General features: G+C 44.3%; 1 protein-coding gene across 1 annotated transcript in view; it reads left to right on the top strand.

The window, feature by feature from the left end:
* gfra4a (GDNF family receptor alpha 4a) overlaps window positions 1-22,583 on the top strand; it is a 127,744-nt gene that overhangs the window by 1,032 nt on the left and 104,129 nt on the right. The window lies entirely within an intron of this gene.

The raw sequence follows: 22,583 nt of genomic DNA, 5'->3' as shown, positions 1-22,583 counted from the left end.
CGGCGGGACCTGCTCTGGCACTGGCCGGGTTTTCTGCACTCATGAGATGCTTGTGTGTCTTTTCTCAACCGTGTGTTACCCTGGAGGCAGCAGCCCCGTGCACACACGTAGGCTGTATTGATTACGAGATGCCACCAAAGCTGCTGCCGCTGCTGCTGGTCTCCAGTTTGACTGCGAAAATGCCAGTGCAGACAAGTGTGTGTCAGAGTGTGTGTTTGTGCGTAGCGTGTGTGGTCGGGGTTGCGCCTGCATTTGCGTGCGTGCGGTGCGCGCACTTTGCAGGTGAATCGTGTTGTCTCTGTTGTGCGTTTGTGTGTCTGTGTGTGTGCGCGCGCGCGCTGGGGGACTGAGTGGAGTGGCAGCCGGTGTGTGTGAGTGCGCACATTAGTGAACGCGCGCACTGACCAATCAAAGTGTTTTGGTGTGATTCTGATGTGCAGCACCACCAGCACTGCACAACACACACACACACACACACACACACACACACACACACACACACACACACAGAGCTTTTTCTCCCCATATCTATTAATCTTGTTACCTGTGCACTTCTCATTGTGCCAGCTGGTACAAGTCATTTCTAATGTCGGTGCTGTTTTCTGCTGGTCTCATCTCATATTCATCTGTGGTATGGACTCTCACTTGTTCTGATTCTGTTCTGCTAAATTCCGCCTCCATGGTGAGAAAGAAACCCCTCCTGCAGAGTGAATGTGGGCTGGAAACAGGACGTACGGACGGAGGGATTTGTGTAGATTTCTAACCTCGATGATGACAGCTCTGCATCTCAGACTCCATTTCCCTTTGCTGCAGCTGTGATTTCAGCCACTCACGAGGCGCACTGAAAGCAGCCCTGCATGCTGGGAGTGTGCCGGAAACTCAGGAGCTGCGAGAAAAGACGTTCCGCCACCTCGAACCCCGAACACACACACACACACACACACACACACACACACACACACACACACACACACACACACTTGCAGTACTCCTGTCTGCCACACTTCCTTTACAGAGGGTGGTGGTAATATGTCCGCCTGTCTTCCCTTTCTTTTCACATCGTAGAAACGCGTATCACAGCGCTCAGCTGTCACTCAAGACATGAGCCGGGTGGGTAAGTGGAGGCAGGATGTGAGGAGGGCGGGCAGTCAGTCCTGGTTTATTCTCCTCAGATATTCTCACCTTGTCAAAGAGATGTCAAATCAGCAGAGAGTCTCTCACCCAGGGCCTCATGATCCTGTCCATCAGCCACACAGGGAGGCAAAGAGAGAGGGGAGGGGGGGGATCAAAGGAGCTGAAGCAGCTTTAGCCTGAAGGTCACAGAGGGCAAGAGGACGGTGATCGGTTCGAATCCGCAGGGGCCAATTTGAGAGGGAGGAGCACATGAGTCCTAACATGCTGTCAGAGAAGTGTTGTGAGTTGAGAGCACCCGAGCGATTCGTGGGAGAAAGTGACGTGACGTGGGAAAAGGACGCATGTCTCCCCAGTCAGCTTATGTAAGATGATATGATGTATTATTTTGTTGTTGCATTTTTCTCATTTCTCATGCAAAGCAGTTCGGTGCCATTTGAATCCGAAGTAGAACAAACTCTATTAAAAAAAGAAAAAAATGGAAACTACTTGGATTAATGACTTGCATTTTGTTATCATGTGAGCACTCAGATGTGCGAAAAATCATATTTACAACTCTGAAATGGGAGCTTTCACGGAGCACTTGAAGGCAGCATCAGTTCCTGTGTGTGGACTGGCTTAGCTACACTTCTGAGGACCAACACTTAACAGCCCACTCTCCTTATGAGGACCTTTTTTAGTTTAAGAGGAAACACTGGCTGTTGTGTGTGCGTGCAGCTCTGTTTCTCGAGCCCCCGCTACAATTAAAAACGTGCTCCTCTGTAACTTGCCGGGCCTCAACAAGGCTTCAGAAAAGCCTGTGGTGTCCAGAGCCACAATAATCTGTCCAATCTAATGAATGTCTCTTTCTCGTGGAGCGTGGTGTGTAATGTGAATGCATGCAAGATTAGCGTGCTGTGTTTTTGTATGTCGTAGATGTGTATAAGAGACAGGTGATTATCTGCCCGCACCACTCTGAACATTTTGCAATCATTACTGTAATTAGTCGACCCGGGTTTATCTGCGTATTATTCTACTGTAAGTGGTAGGCAGTAAAATGAGCACACCCGACCTCGCCATTTGCAAACATGGCGGAGGGTTTATAGTATTTTACACACTTGCCTACACCGGACTAAAATATACCTTTTCATGGCAGCAGCAGCAACAAATCTCTTTTAAATCCAGAGCCTGTCCTGTCTCATGATTTTGTGCTGCCTGTCTTTGCTGTGTTGAAACTCTCCCTCCAGCCTGGACATGTTCACCTTTCTGCACCCCTTCCTGGCTGAAGAGGTGTTAGGATTATTCCTTTGAACTGACAGTAAACATATCAATTTTGCAGTATAGAGGAAAAATATCTAAAAAAAAAAAAAAAAATCACTTCTATTGTAATCTTATAAAATATTTATCATTAACTGACAATGACACACTCGAGTGACAATTCAGAGTCCTGTATTTCCCTGCCTCAATATGCTGTCTCCAACTTCTCAAACTTAACGCAGATCTTGCACAGAGAACACTGCACCTCCATGAACAGACAGAAAAAAGATGTAAATGTGAGATTTAAAAAGCAGAACACAATTAAAAGCCTTGAGTATTACGTTACGAGGTTTACTGTAAATATATAAGTTGAATAAGTATGTTTCTGAAAGCTTCCCTTGCAGAAAGAGCTGCTCTGCAATACAGATTAGCAAGACAATTTATAGCCATTTAAGATGATAAATCACAGTGTAATTTTCTCATCTACTTGCTAGTATTGCCTCTTAACAAAAGACTGTTCAATTAATTTTCTAATACGCATTTACAGCTCTCACATGCATCTGCACATTCAATATCATGACTTTGACTTAAGTCACTACCGGCTGCTCGCTGAAGAGTGATGATGTCCAGTCCTTACCGATGCTTTGTATCATGATGCCTTTATTTTCTGGTGTCCACAATGTCCATTATCTCCAATAAGATTTAAATAAAAAGTTTAAATACAAAAAACAGCCGAGACGCTTCTTCACAATGAGCAACACCTGTGATTACTGCTTGTGGCTCACATTTAGTGTGACCTCACACCCCGTAGTGCACGGACGAATATCACACAAATCACATACATGGCTCCCTCAATGACTGATCTCAGAACGATAGAAGCCGAGTCAAGGATAGCTTGTCAAGGGCACTTTGGCTAAAGCTAATCACCGGACACCGTCAAGTCAAGCTAGCTTCCAGAGATAATCTCCTACAGTGACCACTAGAGGGCGGTAAATTACAGGATGAATACAAACAGACTTCACAAACTGTTCTGAGATCAGATGTACAGCTTCGGCATCACTCTAATTGTTGTCTATTTTAAGGTTAAACTGGTCAGGCACTGCCTTCCACTGGTTTTACATACGGTGGTAACTGCCTGGTGAGAAGTAATGATCATCTACATGAAGGACTTACTGCTTGAGGGGTGGTATGTATATTTTTCGCAGCATGAGTCTGTGATGATTGGTTCCTCAGCAGCAGTGGTGGGAAGGTGTGGACAATTTGAGGATGCATTAAACTGCAGGGGCTCCTACATAGAGGCAAAGTGGTGCAGCTCTAGATTAGATTCATCAGGGTGGGGAGCCGGGATGACGTCCTATTAAGGGCATCATCCACTGCTGATTTTAGATCAGCCTGTTTTGGCAAACAGCTGACTGTGTGTCATCTGTTTGAAGAAAACAGTCGCTGTCATCAGGTAGATTTAGTGGGGAAAATATAAAAACACGATCAATTTATGCAATTATTTGTTGAATTGTGACAGAATAGGTTGATTATTAGAATTATGGGATGTAATTAAGTTCTCCACAGTCGGTGTCTTGACGATGACGGTGAAAGCTTATCAAAGTGAAAGTCAAAATGTGACACAGACATCTGGATTATTGCTTCAGCACAGTGCAACGTTACACTGGAACGACTACATGACCGATATCATTCTCATTATTCAACCGTTTCTACACCAGCAGTCATTTTGTACTGGAGCTAATCACAGTGTAGTTGTTGATAATGTCAGTAAAGCTTCTGAAATCACTGATTGGAACAAAACAATCATTTATGATTTCATGTTTTGAGGATTTCAGAGCAAAGTTACCCAAAAGTAATTACACTGTTGGGAGTACAGCACTGAGAGTAAGCTGACTGCTGATTACCATTCCTCATTAGGTCATTATTTACTGATTAACTTTCCCGTCCAATTTAATAGATTTTTTTTTCCTAGTAGTAGTCCTTCCATACTTGGTATTATTATCCACTGCAGGAGTAAGGTCTCATCTTTAGAGGAAAAGCAAAGCTTCAGATCCTCCTTTTTCTACATTTTCTTTCCAGTGTACCTTTTTCCATCTGCATGGCTTTCTTGCATTTAGATGTGAGCTTTACCTGGAATTGTGAAAGCTAATAGTAATTATGGTTTTTCTCATTTGAGAGAAAGTTCCCAGAGTGTAACTTGTAGTTCAGCGGTGAATTGAGGTGTATTGAGGTTACTGTCAGTGTAAAGAAACCGGTGTGTCCGCCTCCTCTGAGGTGGGTTTCTGTCTTTATTTTTATTGAATGTCGGCAGCAGATGGAGAGTCTGGACTTTAAGAATCAAAGCTTTACGGTGATTCTTGGGGACTGACACTGTTGATGTTTGGGATCCACCTCAGTCCTGGTGGCGATACTGACCTTTTTTTGTAGCCGACCTGGTTTCATGTAGACTTACGTAAAAAATCATGTTCTGCTCAGTGACATACACAGATTTTACATTTGGGGAAAAGGCAGCGTCGGGATGGTGAAGTCAGTATCTGCAGCTATCTTGAGTTGAGGTTCATCAGGGGAGAAAAAAGTACAGCCTTACTTTATGGTTTCATGCTTTTGATAGCTTTGAATTATTTAGACTACACATCAAACATTACAATGGGGCCCAGCAGTGCAGTTCATTCATGGTTTACTTCCTTTAAAGAGAAACTTCTGCAGTGTTTTGTTGATACACAACAAGATTCATATTGTGCGTAAAACCGGCTGTTTCTCGGTTTGTCCTGCTTGGATTTGAAAGTTCAGTTTAGCTGAATCCTGCGGCCGCTCCCAAACCACGATGTCATGGACGAGACTCCAAGGTCTGTTTTGTACATTGACCCTCCAACTGTGACGGCAGCTGCTGCGGCGGGTACAAGAAGCAGAGCTCTAGCTAACGTAGCCTCAGTTTGTGTCTCTCCCACATGGCAGCTGGTGACATTAGCATTAACAAGCCAGATAGGAGATGTACGAGATTTATTCCTCTCCAGTGGCAGTGAACACGACTCACAGGCCTGCCAATAACTCTGCTGCATTCAGAGCTTAGCAAGATAGTTTGGGTTGACAAACAATAACGTTAACCGCGATAAACAGCAGGCTACAGCTACGTACTGACACACCCGACACACACACACACACACACACACACACACACACACACACACACCGGAGCGTTTCAGAGGAGAGCTGCTAGCGCTGTCTGTCGTGTCCATCCGTCTGTCCCGATATCTCGGTAACGCCTCGAGGTGACTTATCAAATTGATGAAGTGATTAGATTTTGGTGGTCAAAGGTCAAGATGACTGTGGCCCCACAAAACATGTTAATGTCAATATGCTAATTAACTGGGACTGGACTGGTTGGTGGAGAAATACAACCGCAAGCTGATAATTATAGTTTTAAAAAAAATGCTGCAACTGAATTTGATGTAGTTACTCTTCAAAGCTAACTAGCTAGCGTAATGGGCCATTAGGGGACGATACACGATTACCTGGTAAAGTAATGCTGGTTATTTAGTAAAAACTGCCCATTTAGACACACAGCAGACACATTTTGTCCACGTGAGAAGTGTAATCTAGCATTTACTTTCCTTTTCCACCAACTTCTGCTAAAATATCTGTCTCAAAGCTGCTGAATGCTTCCTCTCCTTCATGTTGTGTTCAGGTAGTTGCTTCTTCTTTCTTCTATCTTCGGCACCGGGCAGGTCGCAGCAGTTACAGCGGGTTTTGTCGGCGCTTACACACTATAAACGGCCTCCTGCTGCAGGAAAACAGGGTTCATTAGAGACTGCGCCTTAAATGTGTCAAAAAACAAAAACAAAGAGCTAAAAGAGGCTGTAAAGAGTTGAAAAGTTTTTTTGTGTGTGTGTGGGTTTTTACATCTGTCACTGCAGACCCACGTAGTCATTTGAATCAATGTTAATGTAAGAGTATTAATAAACGTGTCTGTAAAGGGCCGTGTTTGGTGCAGGAGATGTGATCACATGTATGTGAGCGTCTCACAGGACAGACGCCAGAGTGCAGCGGGAGGGACAGTGAAAGACATCCTGCAGATCATAAGATGAACATTTTACTCCTCACAAATAGCTAATTAACAACCTGACACACACACACACACACACACACACACACACACACACACACACACACACAGAAAGGCCTCCAGTGTATCCAAACCAAACCTCCTTCTGTAGCTCTCTCTGCAGTTATTAAGCCTCATCACTGTTCTTTGTATTGGACTGAATAATTTGCTCCTCTTGTGTTTGGTAACCTTGAATTGTGACAGATAATATTGTGGGTTTTTTTGCAAGTATGAGCTTTTATGCATTTATTCTGACAAATCTGAAGCCCACCCCCTCATAGCCACCCCCTGACACATGTATAATTCATACTCACCCTTCTCTCTCACCGGGTCCACATAGCCGGTGCAGGTTCAGACAGTTTCATGATTTTTTTCTCATAGTGGACACTTCTCTGCGCCTTCAAGTTTCCACTGACAGAGAGAAGCATGAGAATATTGTAGGAGAATTACAGGAGCAAACATAGCGGGAAGCGGAGGATGTGGATGTGAATGCGAATGTGAATAAGAATAAGCCGCGTGTGACAGTGAGAGAGGGGATTTATTTTTCCGTGAGGCTGGAGCTGTCGTTGGGCATCTAACAGAGAAGGAGATACGTATCCTCTGTAGAGCGCCTCGCCAGAGCCGGGCCGCTCTTTAGATCCCCCCGGTGCGTCGGCTCAGTTTGGAGCCGTGCGTTTTACTGTCGCGGCCCCTCCACGTTTCATTCACACCGTCCTGATTGTTTGTTTATGCAGAGCACCTGTTGCTCAGCATCCCTGAAGTAGAGCCGGTGGAGACGGCTCGCTCCCATCTGCACCCGCGATCTTCTCACTGGCAGATATCATTTTTGACACCCAATCCATCTTGTGTGATTGATTTATTGATTTAATTTGTCAACTGTCACCTCGCTGAGATAATGCTCAGGCAACAAAAACCCCAAAAAACAGGAACAGTTCCTTTTTTATCTGCCATTATGACTCAACAAAAGAGTTGAAACATAAAGTGGGAGAGCTGCAGGCCTGTTCCACTGGTGACTAGTTGACATCTATAGTCAGTTCTTTGCTGTCTCGCTGGTTTTCTCACTGCACTGTTATCTTTACCAGGACATGTAATACTGTATGTATAAAGAGCAGATGGAAGCAATTACAGGCTATCAGCTGGTGAAGAAAAGAGCAAAATGGAGGCCCCTAAGATGGAGATAAATATTCCCTGGAACAGAGGGAATCAAACTGCAGCGCTGATGCTAGTAAGGAGGATTTTGCGGGGTGAAACCAAAATGACAGTGCTCCTTATTATGTTAAAACCCTGTCATTTCCACTGGCTTTTGTTGAGGGACGATTGTGCCACAGAGACAATTACCCTGCCCTTGCTGCGCTGAAAGGATATGGCATTTACTGCCACCGTATTCCATAGCCAGACGTTTAACTTTGTAATGAAAAGGCTGCAAAATGGTCCGGGCTGATTGTGAGGAAGCCTAAAAGGCTGCAATTAATCAGAAGAAAAAGTTTTGTGAGTGGGGGGAAAAAGGTAGCGTAGAGTTGGCTTTGGCAGAGAGAATGACAAGTGGTAATGAAACAAGCTAGCAAGGCTTCAAGGCCCTTCATCAAGTGGTCACACTACTTAAGGCCTGTAAGTGTATCTGTCAGCGTGTTTGAGTATGAGGAACTTTAACTGTCTCGTTGCGACCGGTGCAAACCATTATATGGACCCGTACAATACAGGCTGTTATTACTCCAGCATTTTATAGAGAGCAGTGCTGGACGTGACAATCATGTTCTCGTCTGGCACAGACGAAGGCGACGTAAAAATATCTCCGGGATAATCACGAGGCCTCGGCTTCCATTCACATGATCTCGTGCGTTAATCACACACTCCGTCCCGGCGCTGCACGTCGGTAATCCTCCTACAACGGGCCCGTGCGAGCCCCGGTTTGTGTCTCTCATATAGTCATTGTTTTTACATTGGAGACATGAAGGATTACACTGTGAGTCACAGATGTAAAACAGGTTTTGTCACGTCTTTGAGTAAATCAGCAGATTATTCAATAAAACTTCATATGCTCATAGAGAAATGCCCATAATCCTCAAAAGACTCCTCTGTCCTGTTGCTAAGAGACAAACTCCCCGGTGTACAGTGAAGTAGATTTTCCTTTTTTACCTATGTTACAGGAAGTGTCTTGGTAGCTGCGTCCCTATTGTGTACTGCATACTAATAGTAAACGGTAATATATTGTAATATCTGTCTTTATAGTTTATATAGTCTTTATATTTTCGGTTTACAAAAAATCGACACATCTCACTCTTTTTTTACTGACAGGAAGTGATACTCTGACATCAAACAAACTGCGACTCTACGAGACAGAAACTTGTTTTGTTATTGAGGGTCATGGTTAAAGGTGGTGTTATACTCAACTACATGATACTGAGAGGGAGAGAGAGTCGTCCCTGTGGAGGGGTCAGAATATTAGAAACACCTCTGGATACCTTAGAAATATCACCCGAGAGCAGTGATGTTGTTTCTGCATATCAGCAGGGCTGTGCAGGTACGAGGCCACAGGCTGAGTGCCGAAGATAATACTTCAATTAATGGAAACGTTATCGAAATCGCAATATGGCCAAATGCATTTGTGATAAAGGCAAAATGTGTCATAACAGACCATGAAGGAGGCGTCGTGGTGCCTACAGATCGTATTCTCCAGACAGAAAGGAAAATTCTTGTTTGGTACAGACTCCCAGAAAAAAATCACATCATCCTCATTTTTATTTATTTATGTATTTTTTCACTGAAAATGAAATACAAAAAATGACCATTTCAACTGAAACCTTGACTTATATCTCAATTGTTATATGCAATATGAATTTTTCTTTTTGCACATCATTCAGTAAATAAATATATATTCAAGAACTAGTGATGTATTTTTTTTTTTTTGACAGCTGAGTTTATGATGCAGTTACTTGAGGATGTTTGAAGGGCTAATGTTGCTCAGCTAACACCGCGGCTAAAGCTAGCCACCCTAACGCTGTCCAGTAAGCCCAGTTTAACCCACCAGAGTTTTCTACTGGCTCATGTCACTTGTTTTGTGCTACAGAAGTAGAACTGAGTGAAGTCTGGACAGAGTGAATCAGACACGAAAAATACAGTGTCATACGATGTTATGTTAGAGAATAACTTGCCTGTTAGGATTACACAGACAAACAAGAGTCCCAAAGCCAAAGCAGACCGCTTCTTAGAGCTTGACAAGTCCGTGTCTAAGCATGTGACTGGAGTAAGCGAATGGACTGTAGGAAAGACTGTTACCTGAGTTATTATCTAAGATTTGAAAATGACCAAACAGCTGAATCCACTGCTACTTCATTTCTGATGGCAATTTTAGTTTTGACTCAGAATCACTTTGTAAAACATGTTGGTGTGTTACTGCACAGCAGACACATTGTTATTGTAGCAGCAGGTTTGTCTTTGAGGATCAAACTGGAGCTTTTCTCAAACTTTCTGAGTATTTTAATGAAAAAAAAAAAAGAAAAACTGGCTTATTACATTGACTCAAAGATAATTACATGAGAGACACAAACTGGGGCCAAAGCTTATCCATCTCCGCCTGTCACAGCTCACATTTAGGTCAGGTCATATTAAAGTAGTGGCTCCTCCACTTTCCGTCTTACTTTTCCCTGAGAACTCCCAGCGAATGAGAGCAGACCAGCAGGAGGCAGAAGGGGAGCAGAGATCCCCGTCCGGAGCAGGAGCTGATTCGAGATGACATCCTGCAGTCTGTACTGCAGGGGCCCCGGGATCTGGGGAGCTAATTGGTTTCTAATCAGAGCTGCAGTTTTCTGCGGTGGCGTTACGCTCAGTCTGTTGAGACAGAAATAGAGGAAGAGTGTGAAATCGGGACTCGGGAATCAGGTTCAGCGCCAGGCTGTCAACTGACTAAGCCAACGGGAGGTGGAGGAGGATGGGGATGTGTGGAACGGGCCAAATCGCAGCAGGCGATCCACCCAGCCTGTCTCAGATATGTGCCAGATAACATTTATGAGGGCTAATGAAAGAGTTTTTGGCTCAACACTCTTACATGGTTTTTACTCTGCAGTCTGACATGGGCCGCTCGACTGATTATCTTTTTGTCTTACATGTTCCACGTCATCACCCAGGCCGACGGAGAAACCAGGCAGACAGAGAAAGAACAATAAAAAATTGGAAGATGTTCAAGATTGCATAAATTTACAAGAAGCAAAAACAGTTTATTGGCAGTGATGATAGGGCAGTTTGTGGCTTGTCTCTTTTTCCCAGAATATTTATCACACAAAGTCTAATTTCACTTCTAACCTGCAGTACGCAGTGTTTTTGCATAAAATCATATTAAACGAGCTCCATATGCTAATATCAATTTGTATTTATCTGTGATCCTGTGTGTACACAACCAAATCATCCACTCCTGCTGGAAACAGCCTTTCAGTGACATTTTGAAAACACAGATTATTGAAATGGGAGGAGATATTTCAGGTGAACCGTGGGTCCAAATGTAAGAGTCCTGAAATAGACGCTGTTAGGTGACGGGGAGTTGGACTGGTTGCTTGATTTAGACTTAGACTTGACACAGATGACATTTTGTTGAGAGGATAAGTTTTGTTTTGGAAACATTATTGGGATGATTTCTAATGCAATATGCAGAAACCTGGCTACATATAGGACATGTCCTTTTATGGGCCAATGAGGCAGCTACAACTTGGTTCAAAGATTATATTGATGACGATATAGACTGTGGTATGCAAAGTCTGCAGCTAAAAGAAATCTATTCATAGCCACCACAACATCCCACTTCATCCAACACTACAAAACCCACAAAGAAAGGTACGTCAGTGTGTGTTTTCAGCTCACTGGCTGGTCAAATGTTGATGTTTTCACCATGATAACAGCCACCGAGGCTCATGGGTAATGTTTTGTTTTGGGTTTTTTGTTTTAAATGACTTTTGATTAGCTTCGGGCGTGAGAGATCAGGGTCGTGATCTCCAAGTACAGAAAGGTTTTGGCAACGGTAGCCACTAGTAGCCTCGTTCCAGGCCTCTGAGTCACCAGCTTTTATCTATGATTTATTCAGTGATCGGTTTGCGCTCATTCACTAATCAGCAGCGATTTTACCGATTGAAGAAACCGTCGACTAATCGGGGCGTCGTCAGCAGGATTAACGATGCAGGTTCCTCAGCGGCTCTGAACAAGATGTCAGTTAAAGCAGGAAGAACCAGTTTTAATAGATTTTGTAGCCACAACAAAAACAAGCTGTAAAAACCTTATAATGTTGATATGGCGAGCATCGTTAGCTAACTATTGCCTGATGAGACATCAAGCAGACATGCAGCAACATTAGCATTCATTTGGATTTATGTTTTTTTTTGTTTTGCATTTGATATTGACAAATTAATGTCCAATATTCACTCTTTTTTAGCTCTACTTTGGTCTCCACCACCATTTAAAGGAAATATTTGGCTCTTTAGCCAGTTGCTAACTTTCCTTGTCTGTCGTGTCGTGCTGGATAGTTTCAGGGCAGCAGCTAAAGTTACATTCAGGAGCTACATCTGATGGGAACTGTGGAGTTGGTGATATAAATATATAAATATGATATTTAAATATTGATTAATGCAGCTTTAAGCCAAAGTGAAGGCTATTTTTTTTTTTCTCATCGGGGATTTATTTCCTCTACAAAGCTATTAGATGACTCATCCACTGACTGACAGGTGACACACACCTTGACAGCTGAGTGGCAGGACGGCGGCGGCGGTATCACCAAACTTCCTGCCTCGAGCCGAAGCGCTGCACGTCGTGGCTCGGACTTGGGGAGAATATACAGAAATGGAAACATGACATAAACGTTCACAGTAAAGGGGGTTTAACGTTGGTTTTTATCAAGTTTAACTGGTCTTTTTAAACTATCAGCACATTTATGTCCCACAGGCGCTGAGATGGATTCCATGTGAATATCATATGCAGCTTTTTTTTTGCGGGTCTCCAGTTAAGCTGAGAATAAGATGGGGCGACCCCCCCCCCCCCCCCCCCCCCCCCTATCTCCGCTCAGTGGATCATCTCCCTTTAGCTAAGCTGATAAATCCTGCCTTCAAGGTCTTTTTGTTCCAGCACATCTAAATACAGTTTTTTTTTTCTTTAGATTTATTTCAAAAGGGATTTTAGGGTGTCGCGGTTGACATGCTGCACACAATGTAATAAGGAATTAGTTGCTTTTCTTTCCCTGTTTCATCTGCCGCATGTTTGCATTTCGCCCCGTGGGATCACAAATGTGTGTTACAGTCTCCCTCGTGGACACGGGAGTGGACATATTAGATGTCGCGGGATGCTCGAAGCTTGTGACGCTGTACCCTCGTGGTCATCCAGCCTGCGACTCCCCCCGTATGATACGTGTGATGAAGGATTAAATAAAACTCTCCATTAAATACAGATGAAACATTTGGTCTCATTGCGCTGAACATGTTGTATTTTTAAAGACTAGACCTGAAGATTAGTTGAGCCAATATAACTAAGGTAAGGGAAGATTAGTAACACAAGAATGAATGTAAATAGGATCCAGCAGCAATGAAAGGTACAAAGTGGTCTAATTAAATCCCTCTCGATGTGAATTCAATTTCCCCAGGCATCACGGCATCCTGTCAGTGACAAAGAGAGACGCTTCTCTGTCTTCCTCTCAGCAAATTCCAATTAGGTAGTGGGTGTATGTTGGTGTGCCAGTCAATCATAGTCAAAGGCTTTGTGTTTTAAAGACGATGACAGTGGCAGTGTACTGACTGCAGCCCTTTGGGTGCCTCTCATTTGGAACAACAGACAGTTAACGGAGATATTGATTTTTTTTTTTCTTTATATGCTCGCCGAGCGGGACAGCTGGTTCATTTAGAAACCGGCCACTTGAAACCGCGCAGCGTTCGCTGCTCCGAGGGTTTCTCTCGAAAAAATATTGATAACACTCGCGCGGCCCTTTTTCGTACTGCAGCAGCTTCTCCGGCCAATTAACACTGGCGCTCGCTGCTGAAGTGATTTTCATCTTTTTGAAAATTGAAAATATTTTTTTGCCCTGGTGTTATCCATCACAGATCATTGTGGTGTTACAGTCTGCCAACCGGGCGATTTTCTTTTTCTCTGTGACGCTTGAAAGCAGCAAGGAGAGGACAAAAGGGAGAAGCAACAAAAGAGAAGCTGCTGTGGAGGAAGACTCTCGGCACCTGCACCCAGGGAAAGATTTTGTTGAAAGATTTTTCTTTAACAATTCATGATCAATTCTCTATGTGGACTGACTAGGATTAAGAACAATATCACCTGTCTATAAGACGGGATATACACCAGACGTGCTTCTCGGTTGGGAAGCGGTAGAAGTCAACCACAGAGCTTCAGATTCATGGCTCTCCTGGAGTTTAAGTCAATGCTCCACAGACTCCACCATGACTCCTCCTCGGTGCTCTTCCAGCAGTGCAGATGCATGAGTTTGCACAAGTTTTAGAAAAACGCACGTCAGCACTGATGGAAGGGATTGATGAGCTGCGAGGCGCGCGATTCCCCACGGTTCGGACGATTTGGAACCGGTCCTCGACTGGAACTGCTTTCTTGACTCGCTTCCGCGCCTCCACCGTCTTAATCCGATTGGGCCTTTGGAACAGAAAGTGTGAGAGAGAGAGAGAGAGAGAGAGATGCTGCAGTTACACACCGTCGTCACGTCTAACCACAAATGCACACACGGAGATACACACTTAGATATTTTTTTCCAAATCGAATTACTGACGCCTGTTGCGATGGCCGGTGTCAGCACGACCACCCGTCATCGTGTGCGTCATCTGCCTTCAGAGCCTCATTTATTTTGAGAAGACTCTTTCTTTTTTTTTTTTTAAACATGCTCCCTCATGTGGAACAGTGAATATAAGATATAAAACCTGTCTGCAGAGCGACTTTGGGCCACGGCGAGATCAAACGACAGAGTGAGGGGGGAAGGAACTGAGAGATAGAAGAGAGGAGAGAAAGAAAAACCAAAGAAAGAGTGAGGGAAAATATTAGACGTCTCTTCCAGGCGACCGCTGGCTCGCCTTCATCCCCTTTGGTCGCCGCACGTCTCCTCTTTAGGTTTAATTAGCTGCTTTTAACTCCGTCCATCGCCTTCCCCCCTTCTTCCATGTGATCCTGGATCCTCGCCCTCCATGGCTTCGGGCCTTGCTACTGAAGTGTGACCCAACCCACCGCCATTGATCTAAGGTCACTCGCCATCAAGCCGGTGACCTTTCACAGATTTCAATTATTTGATAATCCTCCGCATCATCCGTCCTCCAGATGGTCAGGTATTAGATTTTTCACCAGTTTTCGAGGAGCTACATGAAACGCAGCTTTTGAGGTTTTCTCAGCTCCTCAGACACTATCAAAGCTCCGGCACTTTTTTTTTTTAGGCCTTCTCTCTCCTTTCTTGTGCTGCTGATGAAGGATTATGACCAGACGGCCTCTGAGGCCGCAGCCACTTGACTTACTTAGATAGTACTGAGTGATATCTGAGTAAGGTAATGGACAGGGTCCCCCTAAAAGACGGGGTGGAAGTAAAGCAGAGCTCGGATGGAGCAGACCGGCAATCATCGCCTCGTCCTACAAGGCAGCAGATAAAGTGAAAGCCCCTCCTCCCCTGTCAGCCGCCGTGACCTCTTGTCTGATCAGTAACCTGAACAAACCCAGGGTTACGTGTTCACAGCGCAGAACAAGACGGCGTCCCATCTTGATAACCGCTAGATTGGATGAAAGCCATGGAGCCAGTGAAGACCGCTCTTCAGTGTACCCCTGCCTTCACGAGGTTTCGGCCGCCATCAATATCATTTAAGGACCTACACGGTGCACCGGCTCTCCAGCACTTGGTGAGCTGTGTTGCAGTACACTCCTAAGCAGAGGGGGGCTAAGAGCCCAAAACACATTGTAAGTCCGAGAGGCTGGCCTCAGACAGCGAGCCAAGAATCTGCCAGGGCCAGAGCCGTGATAGATGATGAGGCGCGGCGAAGGTTTTATTGAGGCTGTAGCGCAGCTTGTCGTGACAATCAGAATGAATGAGATCCTTGGCGTCCGCGGCCACCGTTACCCCTCCGGTCTCATTTTTATTATTACTTATTCACATACAGCAATAATCTTGCTTCAATTTCCTCTGCTATCAGTTTTGCAAAGTTGGCCGTTAAACTGTGAATTATGCAACACACCCAAAAAAAAAAAAGGATGGTGGCTAATCAACACGACTATGCTGAGGATATTTACAGCCTTCCTTTGCTGCCTGGAAGACTTTTACACTTGTGGAGGGAAGAAAGCATATGGAAGCACGTCAACACACATCTCCACTGTTACACTTCTCCGCTGGTCCTCTTGATGAGCAAAATGATAAATCCATCCTCCCGCTATTCACAGTTTGATGATATTTGCATATAGTGATTAAAGTTTTGTCTTTTTTTGCTTCAACCACTGTGATATCACCACGCAGCGTCTGTCTGAGGCTCATTTCAAATATGGTAGGTTTTTGTACGATGCGATCTGATTGTCTGAAACACATTTCCTCCGTGTGTGATGTCATGTCCAATCAGATAACATGCAGATGAATTATACTTATGATATAAATGATGAATGATGGGACAGATGGACATTCACGTTTTCTGCTGTACTGAAAATACTGAATTGTGAGTAAAAGTCCTGCAGAGAAGAGTTTACATGGACAGCACAGCGAAGAGAAACAGGAACCACGGGAGGAACGACACACAGCAAAGGTCCCTGAACACACTCGCACCTTCTCCTGATTGAGTTTCTGCCCATGGCGCCATGCTGGATATCTCTGCTCTCTGTCCATGTTAACCACCCAGTTTACTGCGTGAAATGGTTTAGTGATGAAAACAGTCCACACCAAGTGGAATTATGTTATTTTCTGGCCCGGAATCAAATCGAAGCAGATGATTTCCGCCAGGGGAAACTATTTTTTTAAGAGAAACTAATTTTGACAGACGGCAGGAAGCAGCCTGCCCGACACCGGGTGTTTTTAAACAGCAAATTGAAACGCTTTCATCGACTCTGTATCAGTGAAATGTTCTGCCAGTCAGTGATAGCACAATCCCCAAATTCATTTCGATGAACTGTCTTTACTGTTTTTGTCTGATGTGCTTCTGCTCGGTTTCTGCCGCCGTGAGTGTTTGTGCATGTGTGCTGAACACAGGCAGACGTGCGTGTGTGAATCATTTTCTTGTTTGTGTCTAACATTTCCGTTGTGAAGCGGTCGACCCGGCGATCTGGCTCGGTTCCTCTGCCCCACTGCCACAAATCCTGAGCAGCACTGATGAAATTTCCCCTCCCTGCCTGATAAATCCTCCAACCAGAGTCATGTCACACTGATCCCCAGCCCAGTCATTAGGGCCCATTGAGATGGGCTAGCATGTTCAAGCTACGCTTGACTGGATGATTCCCATTTATCCCCAACCCTCCCTCCCCCGCCGCTCTCTTCAGAGACAGGAGCTGCCAGGTTCATCTGTTTGCCTGTCTCCTGACTTGTTAGAAGCCTCTGTCAGCCTTGTTACTAAGCCCGCTGATCCATGGCCATAAACCTGTGCAAAGGTGGAGAGGTATTAGCGAACCAGGGCTTTACACAGCTGTCCGACAAGTGGCTGAAAGCCCAACATCCACCTCAAAACACGGACACATTCATTACTGACGCTGTTAGCAGAAGGCAGAGCAGTTATCGACCTAAAATACATCAACAAATCAGCATTCGTTTGAGTCCGTCTTTGGAATTTTAAAGCTGACTTGTATGCAGACAGATGCTCGGTCTCTTTAATTGACAATATTGGATTGTATCTGAATCATTTTGTGTAATGACCCCAATGTAATGGTCTATGTCTACATAGCTCAGTAAAAGCAATGAACTGGTGCAGTTCTTCAGACCTCTAATCTCCCTCTGTCCTCTACTGCCACTTTATTGCATCCAGGTCTGCTGGCTTTAATATCCTGGTTTGTTAAATCGGTACATTTCACTGCTGGCTATGCTGATTTGTTTCCGGCGGTTGCTGTAATTACCCCTCATGGAATCAGTTTTGTTGGTGATGTTTACCAGACAAAACACTGAAATGGAAAAAAAAAAAGATTACCCGAGGAGATGGAGATGTATCTCACCCGCTGGGAAATCTTTCCAAGATCAACACCATTAATTACTAATGAAGGATTCCCATTTCATATGAGTGTAAGGTCAGTATATGTTAAGCATGCTCTGCACATGTGACTTGCTGATTAATGAACCTTGAAAAAATGAAGGAAAAAACGTATTTATTCTTCAGAAGTATTTATTGAGTTGCTTATATTTATTCATTACCTCTTTTTTTCTTTTTTTTTCAACTTCTTTTATTTGCTTTGTCTTTGATGAACTGAGCGAGATGCTTCTTTACAACAGCTCATGTGTGTGATTTAGTTTCCTCTGCCCGCTGCACACTTCATCAAATAGATGCAGCCTGTAGCTGGCACAGTTGTGTCTGTCTCTTTGCTCAGCGGCTTTCATTAACAGTAAGTCATGTTTGCGAACAGCGCGGCAGCTGCCCCGTGTTTATTCCCCCTTCGTCTCCAAATGGTCTCACCAAACGGAAGGCACGCCCCTCATCCACACCTGGTCTGAAAATCGCCGGTGCAAAACCGCCAGTCGTGTAAGTCGAAGGACATGGAGAGAGGCGAGAGCTGTGATTGTTTCAAAACTCAAAGTGTGCTGCACGGGGGCGAGTGTGAAGTATGCAGGAGGACTGAAAAACAGATGTTAGCACAGCGATGTGTCTCTTCTCTCAGGGGCCTTTAAGAAACATCGCTGCTGGCCCCTCGCTCGTAATGCTCTCGTCTCAGAGAAATAGAAGGGAAACTTGGGGGGGGGGGGGGGGGGGGGGGGTAGAGCTCAGCATCGGAGAAGAAGGGATGAAAACGGAGAGTTGACCGAGGGAGGGATTAAAAGGTGACGCAGGGGGTGAGGAGGAGACAGAGCAGCTGTGAGATGAAGAAAGAGAGAGTTGGGAGAAAGTAGACAAGATTAATTAACTTATTTCCAACAACAGATCCTATTAGAGTTGCTGTCAGCGGCGCTGAGCCACTCACTGACTCGCTCCAACTTAAACTGAATACTTTATGAGCTTTGTTTTTAGACTCGGCCGTATGTATTCGGAATATATAAATATATGCTCACACGGAGGGCTGTGCATTGTATGCACCCGCTCACTGTTTGCTTTTATGATTTTCTTGGGATTGTTGCGGCAGCGTTGAGATATCTGTTGCTACGCTATTATAGAGAGCAGCAGATAGCGAAATGGCAGGCGGGTCTGTAAACACAGCATCTGAGTGATTCAGTATAGCAGGCATTTCACCGGGTCTATGATGCCAAAGAGCGATGGAGTCTGAGAGGGGTGGGTGAGAGGCCAGCTGCCGGGAGACAGCGATGAAAGATTGATCAAGGAGGCCGGTGCTTTTTCAAGGTGAGATCTCAGTTCTGAGGGAGCGAGGGAACCTCATCCTCACCTTCTCACCTCCTCACTTCGGCATTCGACTCCCGTTTTTTTTTTTCTTTTGCCCTCCCCTCTGCGGTGCTGTGGGAGGCAGGAGGATCTCGGGGAAGAGGCTGAAGCTGAGCTGAGGAAGCCGGAAGTCTCAGATTAGGAGAGTGAACCGTTGTCTGTTTTCTTCCCCTGGTAGACCACAGTAACGCTCTAATGCTTTCCCACAGCAGTTTCCCCAACATTCTCCTCTCTGTGGAATATTAGGTGAGTGGTTATTTCTCCCCCGCCCCTCTTTTCCTTTTTCCCCCGGCTTTATTTTTTTCTTCAGAGCAGCCGTGGCCCCACTGAGGCTTTTTAAACATTTGTAGAACTCCATTATGTCTGTCAGCATCATCAAACACAACGACAATAACGCCTCTGGGCGTTAATCTTCACCTTCCTTCATATTTACCGCCGCACCATTTGATCTTTTACATCTTTCTTCATTCCCCCCCAACACAGCTGCTCAGTTAAAACCACACGGGGGTTTGATCCCGCTATGACAAAGCCTTTCTGACACTTAAAAAGGCATCTCCACGCTGTTCAGCTCTCACATGCATTTCTAACAGCGAGCAGGATGGTTAGCAATAAGTGCTAATTTCACATAATTGATTTCTCACTCAATTCCATGTAAAAACCTTAATTGGAGCTCTGTGTCATCCAGCACAGTGTATTTCACTCCCCATAATATCCTCTATAGGCCTTCAAGGGGAAAGAAACAAATGAGTGTGCTTACGAAATGAAATTAATGAAATGTATAGCGCAGCAGCAGAAGCCTAACGGGCTAAAGAAGCTTTCAGGCTGGACTCCATGGACAGCTCTGGATGGGGAGTGTAAATAAGGAACTGTCTACCTTCCCCTTAAGGGCTGCCAAGGTGCCCTTAATCAAAGATCTCGCCGTAAATTTCCCCCTCGGAGTCTCTTATGCTGTTAAAAACCATCAGTTATTTTCAGGGGATTCCAGAACGCTGTAATTCTTCTTCTGTTGCATCCACGTTTCCTCAGCCTGACTCACCTTCTACCACTTCGTCCTCCAGCGAACGAGTCTGGACCTTCGGCATCCGGGTGTTTGCTGTACGAGCAGTTTGAGAGAACGATAATGAAAACAATAAGATTACTATCGACAAGTTTCTCCGGTTGAAAGTTTCACAACATATTCTGTGGCTGTGTTGCATTCTGGGTTATTGAGGCTCTCTTGTCAGCCCCAAATTGATTGATTATATTTGCAGTTGGTAAAAATGAAGCCGATGCACAGTGTTTGTTCAGGCAGAGCCCTAAGGTTGCCTTTGCATTCACTGATTGGCATCAGCTCCTTCATTCATGCTTCATAATCACGGCCTCATTCACCAGCTGTTTGGCTACCAGCTGACTAGTAATACCCATTCGTATTCATGCACGTGTGCAGCGATTTCATTGCTTATTTCATGCTACAGATGTTCGCACGTTCACACGTGATCGTATGTGAACACTGCAGGTGAAAAGTTCATTCCAGCAAGCAAATATGTATGTATCTGTGTGTGGAGCACACACTCACACACACACACACACACACACACACACACACACACACACACACACACATATGTAAATACAGACAGAGACCAACCCGAGAAGACACACACACATTCACAGAAACACAGTCTTCACACATGCTCTGAAAAATCACAGACATTAAGATACACAGAGAACCATACAGTCTGCCAAAAAGAATAATGGTGTGACACTGGCAATAAAATGGCTTCTCATTTGCACCCTGCAGAGGCTTCACACATGCTGTATTCACTTCAGACTAGCAGGACATCTGCCAGTGTGCATAATGTTCACTGCTGGACCAGAACTGCAATTGTGGCTTTTCTTTTTTTTTTTTGTCACAGAAGAGAATGGATGAACAGAAAGTTTGCACTGGGACTCATTTGTTAAAACGAGTTTCCTTTGTCCTTCCTTGCATGTTTTCTGTCTGATATTGTGACTTAATGCATTTATTTCAGAAACAAACATTTGCTTGGATACAGATTGCAGAACCTCCCTACTGGTATTCCCAGAACTGCACAAAAAAACACGTCATACAGGTGCAAACATGGTGATTATCAGTTCTCCTTATGCTGTGAGTATACATGGTCCTGTATCCATGGTACAGCAAATATCATGGCGGAGTAGGATCCGCAGAATCCACTCAAGTAAGTTCACAGGTCTCTGCAGCTGTTAACAAGAAAACAAGCATTTATCTTCCCCCGGAAAACCATTTTAATCACCACATGTTATTTGAGAGAAAAGCTCCTGCTGTAGGTGGCTGCACCTTTGAGCAAGAGCAGTTGTCTTTATGAGATATACACTTACACCACAACAGAAGGGGATATTCATTTTGAGGCATGACTTATTCAGCAGGAGGCACATGATGTCATCACTTCCACATGGAGCAGAGCTCATGCCTTCCTTTTGATTTATATAAGTCAACATGAAACAGCTTCCCTCCTTGTTGTGGGTGTTCATTATTTTGAAAGTATAATTTAATAATTTGTCCAAACAAATGAACATTGAATTTATTAACTTATAGTTCATAAACAAACAAAACAGACTCTTGAATAAGAGCCATGGAGTGTCAAACTGATTTTGCTCGCTGGTGATAATTTATTGAGTTTACTTGATTGTGTTTTGTTAAAATAGCCTGACATTTAGCTGCATAAAGAGAGGATAAATTGAATGATGAACTGAATGTGTTAGACTTATTAAAATTCACATCTCGAGGCATTAGCCGCTGACCGCACAAAGGGCTCAACCATTATCAGCGTGCACAGATTTAAGGCCAGATTTAATATAGACGCTGTATGAAAGTAAGTCCCAGAAGTACTTTCACCTTTTTATCCCTCTATGCAACTGGAGCTCACATTTTATATTATGAATGGAGTCCGAACCGGAGCGCACAACATGCAAAACAAGACAACTGTTGTACTGTGTTATCTCACCTTCTAGATACTAATAGCTGATATCATAATAAGAATTTATCAAACTGATTAATGCTGGAACATCTGTCCAGTGGTGGGTCAGTCTGATAGACGTGTGCGCTTCTTTTATCCCGTCATAGATCTCACACACAATATCTTGCAGTCTGATCCTATAAGGGAAAAACTACATTAACCTCCATTAGTTTTGTATTTTATTAATTTATTTAATAGGGGGCGAAGCAATTTAACATAGTTCCAGTACAAAGCATTAAACTGACGTGTTACACAGAGTTTATAGCTGTTGCTAATTTTCAACCCTTGTGCTTTTACATGTACAGTGGAATTAAGGCAGTCAGTTTTCATTTTCTTAAAACCACAATACACTGCAGACATGAAAGAGTACAGTAAACACACACAACACAGTTCATTATATCAATTATGTGTAACCAACTCAACCTTTGTAGTCAGCACTTCCTGTTTATGATTAAGTGGAAATACTCGAAAGTCCAAAAAAAAAAAGGAGAAACCAAGGAGGAGTGACGGATTGTGACAAGCTGGACTCGCTCTATGATCGAGCGAGCTTCATGAACGTGGACGGCGAGTTGAGTCGTATACAGGACGAGTGATGGGGGGTGGGGGGTGGGGGTG

This window comes from Seriola lalandi, unplaced genomic scaffold (genome assembly GCF_002814215.2).
Source record: "Seriola lalandi dorsalis isolate HSWRI2012SDOR001 ecotype SW California unplaced genomic scaffold, Sedor1 jcf7180002054902, whole genome shotgun sequence".
In the NCBI taxonomy this organism is placed as follows: Eukaryota; Metazoa; Chordata; class Actinopteri; order Carangiformes; family Carangidae; genus Seriola; species Seriola lalandi.
This window is presented reverse-complemented; position numbering and strand designations above follow the sequence as displayed.